Consider the following 12,096-nt stretch of genomic DNA (forward strand, 5'->3'; position numbering starts at 1 on the left):
TTATTGAATGTTTAAATAGGACAATTTGTATTATTATTATTGTTGTTGTTGTTGTTGACTCAAATGTCCAATGTCAAATTTTGATATTCTTTTATTATTCAGACCTAAAAATATATAGGGGTTATAATGCAAATTTTGGATCAGGGTTTACTCCCTGCGTTTTCAGCTATATATACGACGTTTAACCTAATCAAGGCCGCCGTTCAAAAAAATATATATCACGACCGCCGCTGCCTGACATAATCGAGTTTGATAGAAGTTTTCGTTTTTGTTCTTCAATCCCCAGCCGATTGCATTAGAGGTTCTTTAATAGGTCGCTGGTTTCAATGGACACGAATAACATTTTGATCTCTCTCGGTCTATATGGGTCGGATCATAACATGTTCATTGTTCATAGGGAAATCACTCTGGCTGTCAGGTATGGTAAAATTAAATTGTCATGTATCCTTATCAATTTTATTTCCTTTTTACATTATTTGTGAGTATTTACGATGGTCCAGATGATTACTTATAATTTGGTTTATGATGGGAACGCAGTGGAAAAATTAAATTGTCATGTTGATCTCTCAGGTTGTTAGAAAAGGTGGATGCTTTTTATGATTTTGGCTGGTGGAGTGGAGTAATTACAAAGAACATGTTGATAGTAGATACGCTGCAAGGTATCTAATAGAATGATCAGATTGCTAACCACTTAATTATAATTGGGGGTGTTTGAGATCTACTTATTGAAACTGCCTAATGCTTTTTGAAAGAAGCCTTTTTTAATTAAACAAGTTATTTCAATCACAAATAATATAATAAGCAGTTTGGATTAGTAATTACAAATACCTTATTGTTGACTTGCCATAACAAAACACAGTTAGCAGATAGGTTGTTTTAATTAGCAATATTGAAAATTCTCAAAACAGCATATAACTGTATGGACACACAATAAGCAGAAAACAGGTTTAATAACCTATTCCAAACACCCTCTAATCAGCTTTAAGTTTGAATGAGTTTTGTTGTATATGCTCTAACAACAAATGTTTTTGCTAGTGGGAATACTGCTTGTCTTTTCTTAGGAGGTCATATATTTTTTTTTTTTTTCAGGTTTATGTTTCTGATGATGCTGTGCATGATGAATTAAGAGAAACTGCTACCTTAAACCTTAAAAATACTATTGGGGACACACCTACTAGTATTGATAAATAAACTTATTGTGTAACAAGATCAATGAAGAGATCAAAAGCGACAAATCTTGGTAGCAATGAAAAGTTGCCTTCAAATAAAAAATTACAATGCATGAACTTATAATAGAGATGCCAATGTAAAGAATTACCAAATAGGAAGGAGAGATAGAGTTAACTTTGCAACAGGAAAAGTCTTCAAAATTCGTCTACACAAAAGGAAGTAGAAATTCTAATGTTAAGAAATCACTGGACACAATGTCTGAAGATCAACCTTTTTCAGGATGGTTCCTAACTACTCTCTAGTCAACAGGTGTCTTCGAAGGGACATGCCATTTATAGTTATATCATCTGAGAGCTGAAATCAAGGATCAGTTGGAGACTTTGTTTTTTATAAAACACTTGATGGAAATGATTTCATAGAAGAACAGATGAGGAGGGTTTGAAACAATGTCTTCTATTGTGGACTGCCTCAATCCATATTTGATTGTAACGTATTTATTGTTCATAGTGTTTTGAATTTTTCTTTATATAGTCATTTGATATACTGGTGTGTCTTTGTACTCTTTATTTTCCTAACATATGATATAGCCACAAGAAGTAGAATATTAGCTAAAATTACACTTTCAAACTTTTATAAAAACTAACCCAAGATCACATTTATAAACAAAAGAATTGCCTACAACTTTTAGTTACTCCCCATGAAAGCCAAAAGACATCATGTCAACAGAAATGATTTAAAAGGACGTCAATAACATGTAGGGGTGTTCAAAAAAATCCGAATCCGAAATATCCGAAGAAAATCTGATAATCCGAAAATTCGGGTTCGGATTCGGATGTTAGTTTTACAGATTTTCGGATATTCGGATTATCCGAATCCGAAATCTTAAAAAATAATAAAATAGATATATTTTAATATATCATACTATATATCACGATTTTTTTTGTTCAGTAAGTAAATAACACTTCAAAAACTCAATAACAAAACATTACACCACACCATGCGCATTCACACTTAGAAAAACTAGGGTTTCTCTTTGGATCTCAAACTTTGATAGAGTTAGATTGGAGAAAAACTAGGAGAAGGGTGAAAAAAAATTCTCTAGACGATCTCCAGGGATGGATAGCATTAGGGTTTAAATCAAACCAATTACAAAGTTACCAAAACAACCCACAAAAACAAATAAAAACCATAATAGTCCTTAACCCTTGCAAAAAATAAATAAACTAAATAAAAATACGATTTTAACGCATCAAGACTCCCTCCTTAGCCACTTTTGTCCTCAAGAGTGAGCTCCGTGAAATCCGGAAAACGCAACTTCAGCTCGTCTAGAAATTCCCACATAGCGTCTTGAGTGGTTTGACCCCTCCAATGCACGAGCACCTTCATGACCGCCCTATGACCCTTCTTCACCAGCTTCCTATCCAACACGGCTTGTGGATGCAAATTAAACCGGGCCTCCACGGGAAGAGGGACAATTTTTTCCGGCGGTCCGCACGGTCCCTTAAGCAGCGACACATGAAAATCCAGATGGATATGAGCGTCTTCGGTGAGATCTAGTTTATACGCAACCGTGCCCACCCTTTCTACGATCAAAAACGGCCGAAATACTTAGGAGTGAGTTTTGAATATTTGTGCACCCTTAGTGAGTTCTGCATGTAGGGTTGAAGCTTAAGATATACCCACTGACCCGTTTCAAATTCCCTTTTCGATCTCTTCTTATCAGCCTGTTGTTTCATCCTGTTTTGGGCGGTCACAAGTGATTGCCTTAGTACCTTTATAGCAGCCTCGCGATCCTGCATCACGTCATCAACTTCACCATCCACGGCATCTTTTGGGATGTAGGGTATGTGCAACGGGGTAGGGTACCCATACAAAGCCTCGAACGGTGTACGACCCAAAGAAGAATGAAACGTGGTATTGTACCACCATTCGGCCATAGCGACCCATTTGACCCACGTGTGAGGACGTTCCATAACCATGCATCGTAAATACCCCTCCAAACACCGGTTTACCACCTCCGTTTGGCCATCCGTTTGCGGGTGGTATGCCGTGGATAGTTTTGCCTCTATCCCTTGCAGATGTAAAAATTCTTTCCAAAAAGAACTCAAAAAAATCAGATCGCGGTCAGACACTATCGAACTCGGGCACCCATGCAGCTTGTACACGTTGTAAAAAAAAAAACTTTGGGCTACATCCTTGGCTGAATAAGGATGACCCAACAACATAAAATGGCCGTATTTCGTCAAGCGATCCACAACCACGAGGACGGTATCCATACTCTTAACCCTTGGCAACCCGCCTATAAAATCCATCGATATGTCCGAGAAAATCATCTCGGGTACGGGTAGGGGCTGCATCAACCCGGGCGAGGCGACATTCTCGGTCTTCGCTCGCATGCACACGTCACATTTACACACCACCCTTCGTACCACCTTGTTTATCCCCTTCCAAAAGAACAGTCCCTTCACCATTTGTACCATGGCTCTCAATCCCGAATGCCCTCCTATTGGAGATTCATGGCACAATTTCACCATTTCTTCCCGTAGAGTGGTATCGTTACCCACCACCATTCGGTTACCTCTAGTCAACCACTTGCCATTCCACTTGTATTTCACATGACCCTCCCCATCTTTGACCTTAGTCACCAACTGTTGCAAATAAATGTCGTTTTTTTGACTCTCAAATATTCGGTCGAACAATAACGGCTCTAGTTGTGATACCGCAGTAGCAAATAATTCCGACCCTTGCACTCGAGACAACACATCGACTACCATGTTTTCTCGCCCTTTTTTATACTCGATGGAGTAGTCGTACCCCATGAGTTTAGCTAGCCATTTATGTTGAAGGGGAGTGGTTACCTTTTGAGTGAGCAAATGTTTAAGACTTTTTTTGGTCCGTACGAATAACAAATGACCCCGTGATGAGGTAGTAGTGCCACTGTTTTACAGCTAACATAATGGCTAGTAGTTCCTTCTCATATACGGACAACGCATTCTGCCAAGGAGACAACGCCTTTGATAAAAAAGAAACCGGGTGTCGGTCTTGCATCAAAACCGCCCCTATTCCCCTTGCTGATGCATGGGTTTCAATCACAAACGGCTTGGTGGGATCGGGTAATGTTAGAACCGGGGCTGAGGTAAGCGTTGTCTTGAGTCTTTCAAAAGCATCCTGCGCTTCCGTTCCCCACTTAAACGCGTCCTTTTTTAGCAGGTCGGTGAGTGGTCGAGCGAGCATTCCGAAGGAACGTATGAATCGCCGGTAGTACCCGGCTAAGCCCAAAAACCCCCCAAGTTGTTTGTCTGTCTTCGGTATCGGCCATTGTTGTACCGCTTTGATTTTTTTCGGATCCGTGCTCACCCCTTCCCTCGCTATAATATAACCCAGGTACTCAATTGCTCGGCCCCCAAACACACACTTTGATTCCTTCACGAACAACTGGTTACCTTGCATGATCGAGAGAACCTTTTCCAAGTGTAAACAGTGGTCTTCTTCACTTCGGCTATAGACGAGTAGTATGTCATCAAAAAAAAAACTAATACCCCTTTTCTGAGCATGGGCTTAAAAATATGATTTATGAGGGCCTGAAACGTTGCTGGAGTGTCGGTCAAGCCGAAAGGCATAACGAGAAATTCATAGTGCCCCTCGTGAGTATGAAATGCTATTTTCGGTATGTCCTCTACTACCATTCTCACCTGATGGTACCCGGATCGCAGATCCAACTTCGAAAAAAAACTAGCTCCCGCCAATTCATCTAGCAACTCCTCGATGAGATGAATGGGGAACTTATCTTTCACTGTGGCTTGGTTGAGGCGCCTATAATCCATACACATTCGCCATTGGTCGTCTTTCTTTTTCACGAGAACGACCGGGGCCGTGAACGAGCTTTGACTATTCTGTATGATCCCCGAGTCTAGTAATTCACGAGTCGTTTTTTCGATTACATCTTTTTGAACCGCTGGGTATCGGTACAGACGGATACTAATGGGCGCCGTACCTTCTTTTAACACAATTTTGTGATCAAATGGGCGCTTAGGCGGTAAGCCCGTGGGTACCTCGAAGACCTGTGTAAACCGAGCCACCAAATCCTTCCACCGGCCGGCTCCCTTATCTCCAACCGGGATGTTCACCACTCGAGAATGGTAAGTGTCATCATGTTCCCCGTTAGTTAAATGCAAACGGAATAACTGCAAGTCCCCCTCTCTAGCGTGCTTACCCATTTTTTTCAAGAGAACAAACTACAAACAAATTACTCTGTAGCCATTTCCATTCATAACTCTTACGCCTCGTGCAACGTACGAGGTTTGAACATTTTAACCGGTCCTCAGATGTCGGGTTTGAGGGCTTTAATGTAAAGGCTCACAGCTTGGGTTTCACACGATACCTTATTCAGCAAGGAGTCGAAGGCCGTATTCAAGTCTTGCAGAAAACCTGTTTGTGTTAGGGAGGCCATCTCCTCCGGCGGGTCTTCGAATAACGCATCTGAAACGGGCTGAGATGGATCGAACATAGTCATTCCACGGAATCTCAGCCACGGTAGCGTTCCTGGTTTTCATGAAAGCCCGATGCCATTGTAATGCATCGCCTTCCAGGTCAACGGCGGCACAGCAAAGCTTGGTCTCATCCGGGGTTTCGTCCATTGCGTAGAAGTGCTCGAAACGGTAAACCCAACCCTCCACATCTTCACCCGAGAATTTTGGAAAGTCAATCTTACCAATTCTGAACGGCTTGGTACCCCGTGAATCAACCTCTGGTCCCGAAAAAGATCCGAAGGTACTGCCCGACGAGTTAACTGCTTTGTCGCGCACAGCCTTCAGGATCTCCTCCTGTTGTTTGGAAGATTGTTCGTGCTGTTTCATGAGCGCTGCGAGTGCAGTCTGGATGTCATTGATAGCTTTGTCGTGAGACTTGATGGTGTTGTCGATTTCATTGTTGCGGGTGTTGGTCATGGTGGGGGCGGCAAAGAGTTCCGATGAAGGATCGGAACAACTCTGATACCCTTGATAGGGTTAGTTTGGAGAAAAACTAGGAGAAGGGTGAAAACAAATTCTCTGGACGATTTCCAGGGATGGATAGCATTAGGGTTTAAATCAAACCAATTACAAAGTTACCAAAACAACCCACAAAAACAAATAAAAACCATAATGGTCCTTAACCCTTGCCAAAAAAAAAAAATAAAATAAACTAAATAAAAATACGATTTTAACGCATCAAACTTCAGCGCCGCTCCCTCTTCCCTGTGACATCGACCCTCTCCGATCCGGCATCCTCTCCGTAGTCATCTGTCTCGGTGTCTCCGTGACAAAAGGTTCGACTTTCTCATCTATAAATCATGTATCTAACCGTTAACTTTCGGATGTTTTGAGATGTATATATATAATATACTAGATCGTTTGAGATGTGTATCTAACCTCTACATGGTAATCGATTTGTAGATAGTTGGATATTGTTTGCTTTTTGAGTTCACATCTTCGTCAGATCTTCAAAAGGTAATATTTAACAATTTAAATTGTTTTTCATCAATATAGACTTTAGATATGTTGGTGCACTTGTGTCTGTACTTTGTCTGTATTCGGTCTGTATGTAAACGATGTCCTTGGTAGTCTGTAAGTTGACCAAGTCAACCATCCTCCGGATTGACTTGGCCAACAGTTGGAATATATTTGATATGTTTGTCAGAATCGAAGGATAGCCTCGAAGGATACTGTTGATCCTTCGAGGTGCTCGAAAGATATGCTTCGAATGATTAGACCTCGAAAGATGATCTTTCGAGGTCCCTGCTTATCCTTCGAATACCTTGTCTTCGATAGATGATCCTTCGGACCATCTATCAGATCCTTCGGACTGCACATCATGGGCTGGGTATATATATACCCATGCAGTGTAGTGTGAAACAGAGATGCACACAGACAGAAACTTTGAGAGTTGAGAGCATTCTGTCCGAAACACACACACACATACTTTGAGAGTTTGCAAACAGATTGTAAACATTGTGCTTGTAACCGGAAACTTTCTACGCATTAATACAAGTGGTGTTAATCGTTGAATCTTTGTGTGTTTGTGTTTGTTCTTGCATTATCCCGGTTTGCTCGCTAGCTTGGATTCCGCACTTGCTAGTGGGTTAGTATAACAAGGTTTAGGTTTGTTCTCGATCCTCCGTCGAGGGACCTACAAGTGGTATCAGAGCTTGGCTCTTTACCTTGTTTAAAACCGGGTTTTTCAAGTTCTTGGTGTGTGTTTGAACACTTGGTTTAACACCCGTTTTTGTTGGTTTTTCTACACTTTTAAACTGGAAAACGTGTTTTAAACTTACCGGGAGTGTTCGTAAGTGGGTTGGGTAACTTAAAAACTTGTTTTTGAGTGTGTTGGTAATTTCCGGCCATATTCCGGTCAATATTCCGGTGACTGGTTTGAAGATAAGGTTTTCCTTTTTGGGTAAACTATCTTTGAAAATCTTGGTTGGTGAGAAAGTACACTCTGCCATACCCTTTTGCCGAAAGTTGACTTACCAACCCATCACCTTTTCACCAACCCGTCACATCTGTGTCAGTGTGTCAGTGCACATTCGAAAGATATCCTTCGACTTCGAAAGATATCCTTCGACATCGAAAGACCATCTTTCGATCAAGGAAGGCTCGAAAGATCATCATCCTTCGACCCATCCTTCGAAGTCTGAAACATATCTTTCGATAAAGGAATCTATTCGAAAGTCAAGTGTCCGAAAGATAGGGATTTATCTCGAAAGATAAGGATCTTTCAAGTGTGAATCTTTCGAGATTTTGAATCTTTCGAAGCCAGTGCTCGAAAGTCAACAGTGATCCTTCGAACACTGTTGATCATTCGAACAAGTGTGATCTTTCGAAAGACAGATATACGAAAGATAAGGATATTTAACTCGAAAGATAAGAATCTTTCAAAAGGGAATCCTTCGAGTTCTTGAATCTTTCGAAATTATTGTTCAAGACTCAACAGTAATCTTTCGAGTACTGTTGATCCTTCGAACAATAGTTGATCTTTCGATTGTGGTCAGTTTATTGCTAACAAGTTTCTGTGATCTCAGATCTTTCGACCAGGATTCTTCGGCTGTGTGATCTTTCGGAGTATTCAGTTAGCATTTATTTTGCTCATTAATCATGAATCCGAGTTGGTGGAATCCTGTTCCAGATAGTGGTAAATATACAAGTTCAGGAGTTACTCCTTCATGGTGGGGTACACCGGCTCCTGATAGTGGAAAATACACGTGTACAAGTCTATCACCATCATGGGCCGAATCTCCAGTATCTACATCTTCACAAGCAAATGCTTTACCATCAAATCAATGGGCATTAGTAACGGGTCAAACTCCGAGTGTACAAAGTATCTTATTAAGCGAAAGCGAAACAGGAAGTTTGAATCGACCCCCAAAACTGATGAGTTTGAATGAATATCCAGGATGGGCTGAGAGGTTTAAAACATATGTTCTTGGTCAAAATACGGAACTGTGGATACGTTTCACCACAGATTTCGATCAAGCCATAGAGGTTGCTGCTTCAGAGACTGCGTCATTTGCTGATCTTCCCGAAGATAAAAAGAAAACGTATGATCTGGAAAAGAAAGCATACGCCATTCTCACCCAAGCTTTGAGCAAGGATATTTATCACCAGTTTGTCAGCTTCAAGACAACTAAGAAGTTGTGGGACGGGTTGAAAACAAGAGGAGTAGGGAATGAAGCAACACGTCAGTTGCGTCATGATCTGCTCAAGAAAGAATTTGACAGCTTCGCTTGCATGGATAAGGAGTCTCTGGGAGACATGACAAGTCGTTTCTATCACCTGCTTACTGAGTTGAACAATTTTGGAGTTACAACAACTCAAGCAGAGGTGGTAAAGAAGTTTGCTGATGCCTTACCTCCTCAATGGAGTAGTTTCTTGGAAATCCTTAAGTATAACGGAGCGTTGAGAACTACAAGTTTTAACGACTTCGTGCAGCTTTTGGAAAACAAGGATCAGGAGGAAACATTGAAGGCGAAGAGAGTTCCATTGCCACAGAATCCAGAAATGTATTATGGAACTTCCAGCTCTTCGTCTGCAAGAACTGGTTCACATGCTCCAATTCAAACGGCGTTTGTCACAAGCACAGATTGTTTTGGCAATCCAATACAAGTTCCTGTTAAGCCGCCTCCCACCACAGATATATTTGGAAATCCAATCCAACCACCTCCACCTCCTCCTGCTCAACAACAACGTGCATGTTATGGAGGAACATCATCTGCTGATCAACAATCAAAGCCAAATACAGTACAGCTCGACACTTCAAGCTTCTCCAAAGTCAGTGTAGAAGTAGCCAAGGAACACATGGAGCTACTTAACACTATAGTGAGCGCGTACTGTGGGTTGATAGAAGGTCAGATTGGCAACATTAATCTGACACAGGAAGACTATCGGCAGATAGATAAAGAAGAGATGGACTTGATGGATATCAAGTGGGCCTTTGCAAGTGCTGTGAGAAGAGCAAAGGATTGGATGGAAAGTACTGGAAGAACCAGCTTGGAAAGTAAGAGAGACACCAAGTATGGGTTTGATAAACAAGCAGTAAAGTGCTTCAACTGTGGTGAACGGGGTCACTTCAAGAGGGAATGTGCAAAGCCAGCACAGCATGGAAACCAGAACCCCTTCAGAAACCAGGGCAACCAGCAGAACCAGAACAGAAATAATGAACGTACATTAGTGCCTGTCAACAATCAAGCCAACCGGGCACTTGTAGTTCAGATGGATGAAGGTTGCGACTGGTCAATCCAGTTTGGTGGTGATGCTCCTAATGGTACAGCTTGCTTTGCTCAAGTTGTGAAGGATGTAGTTAACACCAGTGGTGGAGAATCTTCCGCCAGTGGTGGTGAATCTTCTGAGGATGAAGACTCTTCTGGGTACAGCAGGAGTGTTGATGAAGATTCATCTGGGTCAGGCGATGAGAATGTGAGTGAGACATCTGGTGTCTCGGCTGATGCTAATATTGATGAACGTTTGGATGAAGCTGCAACACTAAGTGTTGGAAGATCTATTCTGGTGGACCAAGCTGCTTGTACTTCGTCTTCTCTCCATTCAGCCTTTATGGCTAATGTCGACAGTTCTTCAAGTCAGGTATGTGTCGATGAACCCATTGCTGTAAACTGTGATAACTGTGATAGCTTGCAGGCTAAATGTGTTAAGTTAGAGGCAAACATGTCTGAGTTGCAAGCCAAACATGATGCTTTACAAGCAAGTTTGTTTGACTTGCAAGACAAACATGGTTCCTTGAATGATGAGTGGTGCGCATTGCAAAGCAAACACGAGGCTTTGCAAGAAAAATATGATGTGACATTCATCCACAATCAGAAGTTGACTGTGGATCTTTCAAAATGCACAGAAGCCAATATGTTTTATGAAAACCATGAAAAAGAATTTAAGTCAATGATTGAGACATTAAAGAAAGATAAAACTGAATTGACTAAAATGGTTTCCAGAAAACAAACGGACATTAATTTGTATATATCTCGCCTTGAGATGATGCAGAAGGAAATGGCTTGTGTCAAAACTGAAAGTGATGCGATCCAGCTTAAGCTAGACAGTTATTTGAGCTCTAGCTATGTGTTGGATCACATCATTGACGTTCAGAAAGAAAAACGGGATGTCACATGCATAGGATACAAAAAATGTCCACCACCAGTCAGACACAATTATGATGCCATGCCTGATGAGGAGGATAGAGTGTTCTTCGAACCATCTGTTCCTCTTGATGTGAAGGAGTTTGCAGCAGGACTCGGATACCAGAAAGAAGTATCCTCAGATTCAAATGTGTCAGCAGATACATCTGTAACTGCTGAACAGAAACAGGATCCTCCAGTTGAGGTTGAGGATGCTGATTCTTCAGATGATGAATCTGATGATGCTGCTCCAGCAAAGTCTGATGCGGTAGTCAAAAATGAGGACATACCTCTTGAGAATCACATTCTATGTGATCCCCCTGCCACACCCGCTAAGACTGTTGCAACTGAGTCCTCGTCTGAGAAGGAGTCGGAGAGTGTGACCTTGCTGTACACTTTGGTTGGTGATGATAAAATTTACTCAGACAAAGATTTTCCGATTAAGAACGTTAATCAATCCTTAATCGATAAAGTCTTTGAAAATTCGACAAGTAAGTTTTTGGGGAAGAAAGGACCACATGTTACAGTTACTCAGTGTCCTCCAATCCCAAAGGCTGAAGTTCGAAAACAATTTGGCAACAAGAAATTACCAGCAATGCCAAAACAGCAAAATCACACCAAGCCCAAAGGAAAGGCACCGGCTCAAGTCCAGAAGAAGCCGAATCAAAAGAAGAAGAAAAATGTAAACTTTGTGAAATCGACGGGAACAGACAAAATTGAGACGTTTCAAAATAAATCTAACTTAGATTTTGTCAAACAAGCTACTGTTTTGAAAAGAAGTGAACAAAACAGCTCAAAGCCTAGTACCTCGAGTTCACAAAGTTCAACATCATCGGCTAAGAGAACACATGATTCTTCGAGGTATGTTGAACGAAGATCATGTTTTGAGTGTGGAACCATTGGGCATATAATTCGAAATTGCCCTTATCTTCATAAGCAGAAAGAAAAGGTTGATGCTCCCCGTGATCACAATGACCGTAAGCGATCTGCTTCTGTCAGACAAGATCCCCGCCTTGTAAAAGAAAGGGAAAAGAAGCAGAAACGCCAACAGGTCAAAAAGATTGAAAAAGCAATTAAAACCGATGTGGTTCAAAAACAATCTGTTTCTGTAAAATCAGCAAATTCAAAAACTTCAAATTGTAATGAAGTTAAAATTTTAAAGAATGACACAGATAAAACAAAACAGACATGGAAACCTAAATCGGTTACTGAATCAGGGGGACCATCACAATTTACAAACCATCAAAGACAAGAAGTTATTGTCATTGATG

At 41.2% G+C, this 12,096-nt stretch overlaps 1 long non-coding RNA gene across 1 annotated transcript; it reads left to right on the forward strand.

The window, feature by feature from the left end:
* The first annotated feature begins 212 nt into the window (after positions 1 to 212).
* Positions 213 to 1,721, forward strand: LOC110887385. Its single transcript, XR_002563272.2, has 3 exons — positions 213 to 418; positions 571 to 659; positions 1,090 to 1,721. It is a non-coding gene; the product is annotated as an uncharacterized LOC110887385 (long non-coding RNA).
* Positions 1,722 to 12,096: the final 10,375 nt, after the last annotated feature.

This window comes from Helianthus annuus, chromosome 11 (genome assembly GCF_002127325.2).
Source record: "Helianthus annuus cultivar XRQ/B chromosome 11, HanXRQr2.0-SUNRISE, whole genome shotgun sequence".
Lineage (NCBI taxonomy): Eukaryota > Viridiplantae > Streptophyta > Magnoliopsida > Asterales > Asteraceae > Helianthus > Helianthus annuus.